Source organism: Triticum aestivum, chromosome 7D (genome assembly GCF_018294505.1).
Source record: "Triticum aestivum cultivar Chinese Spring chromosome 7D, IWGSC CS RefSeq v2.1, whole genome shotgun sequence".
In the NCBI taxonomy this organism is placed as follows: domain Eukaryota; kingdom Viridiplantae; phylum Streptophyta; class Magnoliopsida; order Poales; family Poaceae; genus Triticum; species Triticum aestivum.
The window spans coordinates 209,059,053-209,066,505 of NC_057814.1; positions in this window are offsets into that span (position 1 = coordinate 209,059,053).

A 7,453-nucleotide genomic window follows, 5' to 3' on the forward strand; every position below is an offset into this window, starting at 1 on the left:
ATATATAGATGACCTAGTCATCGCCAATTGCTTGATAGATGCTAGAGTGTTTGTGCATTCTTTGTCACATATTTCATTTGCCGTTTTATTGTGTGAGCATGTTGATTGCATATTTTACTCATTCGAGGACATCCATTTGTTGCTTTGATTGTTTGGCTCTTTTTCTTTTGCCAAATGGATGGACAAGAATGCCTAAGAACTTCCTCTAGCTATCTATGATTTTCTCGTCTCAAACTCTATTCATGCTACATCACAAAGTTTGACCAAGTCAGATTCAAACCCTCTGTGTGAGGAGCACTCGGAGTCCCCGATTAGTCATAGACTTAAACTTCCAAAACCTCTTTGTGCATTTTGGTCTGACCGATTCATTCTTTTCGGTCTGACCGACTTCACTGAGTTTATCTAGGTTTTCAATCTCGGTGCAACCGATTAGAACTTTTCGGTCACACCGAGTTGCAGTAACCGCTTGCGATTCTGCATCTCGGTGCCACCGAGTTGTTCCACTCGGTCACAACGACAGGGTCAGGATATATATACCGTCGGGTCAAATTTTGGAAATTCCTCCAAAACCTCTCAGCCCGCGCGTTGATACGTCTCCAACGTATCTATAATTTTTTATTGTTCCATGCTATTATATTATCTGTTTTGAATGTTTAGTGGGCTTTATTATACACTTTTATATTATTTTTGGGACTAACCTACTAACCAAAGGCCCAGTGCAAATTGTTGTTTTTTGCCTATTTCAGTGCTTCGCAGAAAAGGAATATCAAACGGAATCCAAACGGAATGAAACCTTCGGGAGAGTTATTTTTCGAACAAACGCAATCCAGGACACTTGGAGTGTACGTCAAGCAACGAACGAGGAAGCAACAAGGCAGGGAGGTGTGCCCCCACCCTCGTGGGCCCCTCGTGGCTCCTCTGACCGACTTCTTTCACCTATATATACTCATATACCCCGAAAACATCCAAGAGCACCACGAAACCCTATTTACACCGCCGCAACCTTCTGTACCCGTGAGATCCCATCTTGGGGCCTTTTCCGGCGCTCCGTCGGAGGGGGAATCGATCACGGAGGGCTTCTACATCAACACCATGGCCTCTCCGATGATGTGTGTGTAGTTTACCACAGACCTTCGGGTCCATAGTTATTAGTTAGATGGCTTCTTCTCTCTCTTTGGATCTCAATACAAAGTTCTCCTCGATCTTCTTGGAGATCTATTTGATGTAATTCTTTTTGTGGTGTGTTTGTCGAGATCCGATGAATTGTGGGTTTATGATCAAGATTATCTATGAACAATATTTGAATCTCCTCTGAATTCTTTTATGTATGATTTGATATCTTTGCAAGTCTCTTCGAATTATCAGTTTGGTTTGGCCTACTAGGTTGATCTTTCTTGCAATGGGAGAAGTGCTTAGCTTTGGGTTCAATCTTGCGGTGTCCTTTCCCAGTGACAGCAGGGGCAGCAAGGCACGCATTGTATTGTTGCCATCGAGGCTAAAAAGATGGGGTTTATATTATATTGCTTGAGTTTATCCATCTACATCATGTCATCTTGCCCAATGTGTTACTCTGTTCTTATGAACTTAATACTCTAGATGCATGCTGGATAGCGGTCGATGTGTGGAGTAATAGTAGTAGATGCAGAATCATTTCGGTCTACTTGTCGCGGACGTGATGCCTATATAGATGATCATGCCTAGATATTCTCATAACTATGCGCTTTTCTATCAATTGCTCGACAGTAATTTGTTCACCCACCGTAATACTTATGCTATCTTGAGAGAAGCCACTAGTGAAACCTATGGCCCCCGGGTCTATTTTCCATCATATAAGTTTCCCATCTATTTTACTTTGCAATCTTTACTTTCAATCTATATCATAAAAATACCAAAAAAATATATCTTATTATCTCTATCAGATCTCACGTTTGCAAGTGGCCGTGAAGGGATTGACAACCCCTTTATCCCGTTGGTTGCAAGGTTCTTATTTTTTTGTGTAGGTACAAGGTGACTTGCATGTAGTCTCCTACTGGATTGATACCGTGGTTCTCAAAAACTGAGGGAAATACTTACGCTACTTTGCTGCATCACCCTTTCCTCTTCAAGGGAAAACCAACGCAGTGCTCAAGAGGTAGCAAGAAGGATTTATGGCGCCGTTGCCGGGGAGGCTTACGTCAAGTCAAGACATACCAAGTACCCATCACAACTCTTATCCCTCGCATTACATTATTTTCCATTTGCCTCTCATTTTCCTCTCCCCCACTTCACCTTTGCCGTTTTATTCACCCTCTTTTCCCGTTCGCCTTTTTTTCGCTTGCTTCTTGTGTGCTTGTGTGTTGGATTGTTTGTCACGATGGCTCAAGATAATACTAAATTATGTGATTTTTCCAATACCAACAACAATTATTTTCTTAGCACTCCGATTGCTCCTATTACCGATGCTGAATCTTGTGAAATTAATGCTGCCTTGTTGAATCTTGTCATGAAAGATCAATTCTCTAGCCTTCCTAGTGAAGATTCCGCTACACATCTAAACAACTTTGTTGATTTGTGTGATATGCAAAAGAACAAAAATATGGATAACAATATTGTTAAGTTGAAGCTATTTCCTTTTCCGCTTAGAGATCGTGCTAAAACATGGTTTTCGTCTTTGCCTAAAAATAGTATTGATTCTTTGAATAAGTGCAAAGATGCTTTTATCTCTAAGTATTTTCCTCCCGCTAAGATCATCTCTCTTAGAAACGATATTCTGAATTTTAAGCAACTTGATCATGAATATGTTGCACAAGCTTGGGAGAGGATGAAATTAATGATACGTAATTGCCCTACACATGGTTTGAATTTATGGATGATTATACAAAAAATTTATGCCGGATTGAATTTTTCTTCTAGAAATCTTTGAGATTCGGCCGCGGGAGGCACTTTTATGGAAATCACTTTAGGAGAAGGTACTAAACTCCTAGATAATATTATGGTTAATTATTCTCAATGGCACACCGAAAGATCTACTAGTAAAAAGGTTCATGCGATAGAAGAGATTAATGTTCTGAGTGGAAAGATGGATGAACTTATGAATTTTTTTTGCTAACAAGAGTTCTTCTTCTGATCCTAGTGATATGCCTTTGTCGTCTTTAATTGAGAATAATAATGAATCTATGGATGTGAATTTTGTTGGTAGGAACAATTTTGTTAACAACGCTTATAGAGGAAACTTTAATCCTAGGCCGTTTCCTAGTAATTCCTCTAATAATTATGGTAATTCCTACAACAACTCTTATAGAAATTTTAATAAGATGCCCTCTGATTTTGAGACTAGTGTTAAAGAATTTATGATTTCTCAAAAGAATTTCAATGCTTTGCTTGAAGAAAAATTGCCTAAGATTGATGAATTGGCTAGGAACGTGGATAGAATTTCTCTTGATGTTGATTCTTTGAAACTTAGATCTATTCCACCTAAGCATGATATCAATGAGTCTCTCAAATCTATGAGAATTTCCATTGATGAGTGCAAGGAAAGAACCGCTAGGATGCGTGCTAAGAAAGATTGCTTTGTAAAGGCGTGTTGTTCTAGTTTTCATGACAATAGGGATGAAGATCTAAAAGTGATTGATGTGTCTCCTATGAAATCTTTGTTTTGCAATATGAATCTTGATAATGATGGGACTGGAGATGAGTCAACTTTATTTAAATGGCGTCCCAATGATTCGGAGTTTTTAGATCTTGATGCAAAAATTGGTAAAAGTGGGATTGAAGAGGTCAAAACTTTACATAGCAATTAACCCACTATTTTGGATTTCAAGGAATTTAATTATGTTAATTGTTCTTTAATATATATTATTTCCTTTTTGCAATCCGTGTTAAATTCTCCTGATGCTTATAGTCAAAATAAAGCTTTTACCCAACATATTGTTGATGCTTTAATGCAATCCTATGCAGAAAAACTTGAATTGGAAGTTTCTATCCCTACAGAACTTTATGATGAGTGGGAACCTACTATTAAAATTAATATTAAAGACCATGAATCCTACGCTCTATGTGATTTGGGTGCTAGTGTTTCCACGATTCCAAAAACTTTGTGTGATGTGTTAGGTTTCCGTGAATTTGATGATTGTTCTTTAAATTTGCATCTTGCGGATTCCACCATTAAAAAAACTATGGGAAGGATTAATGATGTTCTTATTGTTGCAAATAGGAATTATGTGCCCATGGATTTCATTGTTCTTGACATAGATTGCAATCCTACATGTCCTATTATTCTTGGTAGACCTTTCCTTAGAATGATTGGTGCAATTATTGATATGAAAGAAGGAAATATTAGATTCCAATTTCCATTAAGGAAAGGCATGGAACACTTTCCTAGGATGAAAATTAAAATACCTTATGAATCTATTATGAGAGCCACTTACGGATTGCATACCAAAGATGATAATACCTAGATCTATCCTTGCCTTTATGCCTAGCTAGGGGCGTTAAACGATAGCGCTTGTTGGGAGGGAACCCAATTTTATTTTTGTTTCTTCCTTTTTGGTTCTGTTTAGTAATAAATAATTCATCTGGCCTCTGGTTAGATGTGGTTTTATGTTTTAATTAGTGTTTGTGCCAAGTAGAACCTTTGGGAAGACTTGGGTGAAGTCTTTATGATCTTGCTGTAAAAAACAGAAACTTTAGCGCTCACGAGATTAGCTGCCATGTTTTACTGGAGAGTGCTTTTAGGTTGATTCTTTTTGCATATGATTAATAGTCAAATTACTCACATCCACCAATTTATTTAAGAATTTTTGGAGTTCCATAAATATACGTTTGATACAGAGTACTACAGACTGTTCTGTTTTTGACAGATTCTGTTTTTCGTGTGTTGTTTGCTTATTTTGATGAATCTGTCGGCGTTCTGGGAACGGGGGTCCCCAGACTTGCCTGCCTGCGGCCCACGTCATGGCTGTGCTAGCAGGCCAGTATGGCCCATCTTCATCAACGAGGCATTCAAGACCCTCGCGAGGGGCCAAGCCTCGCGAGGCGGACGACCCAAGACCTCCTCGGGAGCGGCCTCACTAGGGTGCCTCGCGAGGACGAAGAAATCAAGGCGGGGCAAACCTCGCGAGGCACTCGTGACGTGAGCCATGACGATCAAGATCAGGCGGGCGCCAACGCGTGCAGCGTCCTTGTTTCCTCTTTGGTGCTAAGGAGGCAAGCGCAGGCGCGGAGTACCGAGGCATCAAGCAATGGTTTCCATATCAGTGCAACGAGACCAAGACCAGCAGGACGGCAAGACGGAGGTCACCATGGAGCCCAAGACGGCGTCATCACTAGAGCCTTTCTCAGGCGAAGACCGCTTTTGTCAGGATAAGCTGTACCAGTTGTCCCCTTTCAAATTGGCCGTTGTTGGCTCCCTTCCCGCTCAATATTTGGGAAGAGGACCAGGGCCTATATAAGTAGAACTAGCCAGCACAGTATGGGCCATCTGATAACCCATTACCACCCATCCGCACATCCACAAGCTCGTTGAGCACAAGAACACCTCAACCTCAGGAGGCTGTTCTTCCCCTTGTACTATTCATCATCAGCCCAAGAGGCAATCCACCACCACCACACTGGAGTAGGGTATTACACCACAATGGTGGCCCGAACCAGTATAAATCTTGTGTCTTTGTGCTGCGAGTTCGTCGAGTTCGTCCGCGAGATCTTAGCGAGCTAGGGCATAGATCGGTAGGGAGGAAATCTCTGGGCGCACCCCAGTGTTCGAACATCGAGGGTTTTGCCGGAACCCGTGATCCGACATTTGGCGCGCCAGGTAGGGGTGCGCCGAAGCTTCCTTTCCGTCGTCTCGCGTCCAGTCGCTCCGTCGCCTCGACGGCGGACGCTCGCCGAGCTGCTGAGCGCCGGGCTTCCCTAGCCACCCGCGTCGCTCAGACGGCTCCCGTCGGTGGGCCACCTCGCCGTTCCCCGTCTCTTGCCACCAACGCCGCCACCGGCCCGGCGTGGAACGAGCAGCAAGCGTCCTCGCGGCACCCCTCGGTGCGGCGGGACGGCCGCACCGCCACTCCATCGCTGACCCCGGCCGGTTCCTCATCCCACGCTCGTCGCGCTCCCATGGACGCGCGGGCCGCGCTCCTCATGTCGCACGAGCTCCAGCGCTACCGCCCGGTGGAAGACCTCTACGAGGACTGGCTCGACCGCATCGCCAAGCTCATCCGCGCCGCAGGGGGCTCCCCTGCGCCGTCCCTCTCTCCGCCTCACCCTCCGCCGGCTACGAGCGACGTAGCTCACGGAGCACCTCCACCAGCTCTGCCCCAAGACGGTGCCCTGGCGCCGAGGCGCGTGGCCCCACGACGCGATCTGCCGCGTCCCGCGCCCGTGCGCGAAGAAAGAAGCTGTCAAGAAGTCCCCCCGCCGCAAGAGAACGCTCCACCGCTCCTCGCACCACCGCGGCAGGACCCCGCGCCGCTTGCTGTGGCGGCACGTGGGCGTCAAGACCAAGCTCCACCTCCAAGACGGGCCCCGGCGACCACGGCCGGCTGCCGCGCCTTCACCCCCGAGCTGCGTAGCGTTGCCTGGCCGGGCAAGTTCAAGCCGGATCTGCCTCCTCTCTACGACGGCACCCCCGACCCCGCGGAGTTCTTGCAGCTCTACGAGCTGAGCATCGAGGCGGCCAACGGCAACGAGAAAGTCATGGCGAACTAGTTCCCTATGGCACTCAAAGACGGCGCCCGTTCGTGGCTCTTGAACCTGCCTCTAGGCTCGATCTCCTCCTGGGACGAGATGCGCGACCGTTTCGTCGCCAACTTCCAGGGCACTCGCGACCGCCCGCCACCCGCGGGTGACCTGCGCCGCGTCAAGCAATAACCAGGGGAGACCCTCCAGAAGTTCATCCAGCGCTTCAACAACATTCGCCTCAAGATCCCCAAGGTGACGGACGAAGGCATCATCTCCGCATTCTCTGATGGTGTCCGCGATGTCAAGATGAAGGAAGAGCTCGCTATCCACGAGGAGCTGTGCACTTCTCAGGAGCTGTTCAACCTGGCGACCAAGTGCGCAAGAACCGAGGAAGGGCGCCTCTTCCTCCTCGAGCTGCCGGCTACGGACCCGGAGGAGAAGAAAGCCAAGGCCAAGGACGTGAAGCGCAAGGGAGCAGCCGTGCTCGCAGCGGAGCCGGACACCAAGCGAGGCAGATACCAGCCCGAGTCATCCAAGAGCAGCCGACCGTTCTGCGCCTTCCACAACCTGAATACCCACAACACCAGCGACTGTCAAGAGCTCAGAGCCATTCGCGAAGGATGCTTCGGTCGACGCCCCGAGCGCAGCAACCGGGGCTACGGCCGGGGAGGAGGACGTGGAGGCGGGCGCTGGGACAACCGTGGCCCGCGCTAGGAGTGGCGCGACCGGCCTCGTGAGGACCGCTGGCAGGATCATCCTGGCGAGGGTGCCTGGAAGGACCAGCCTCATGAGGATCGTCCTC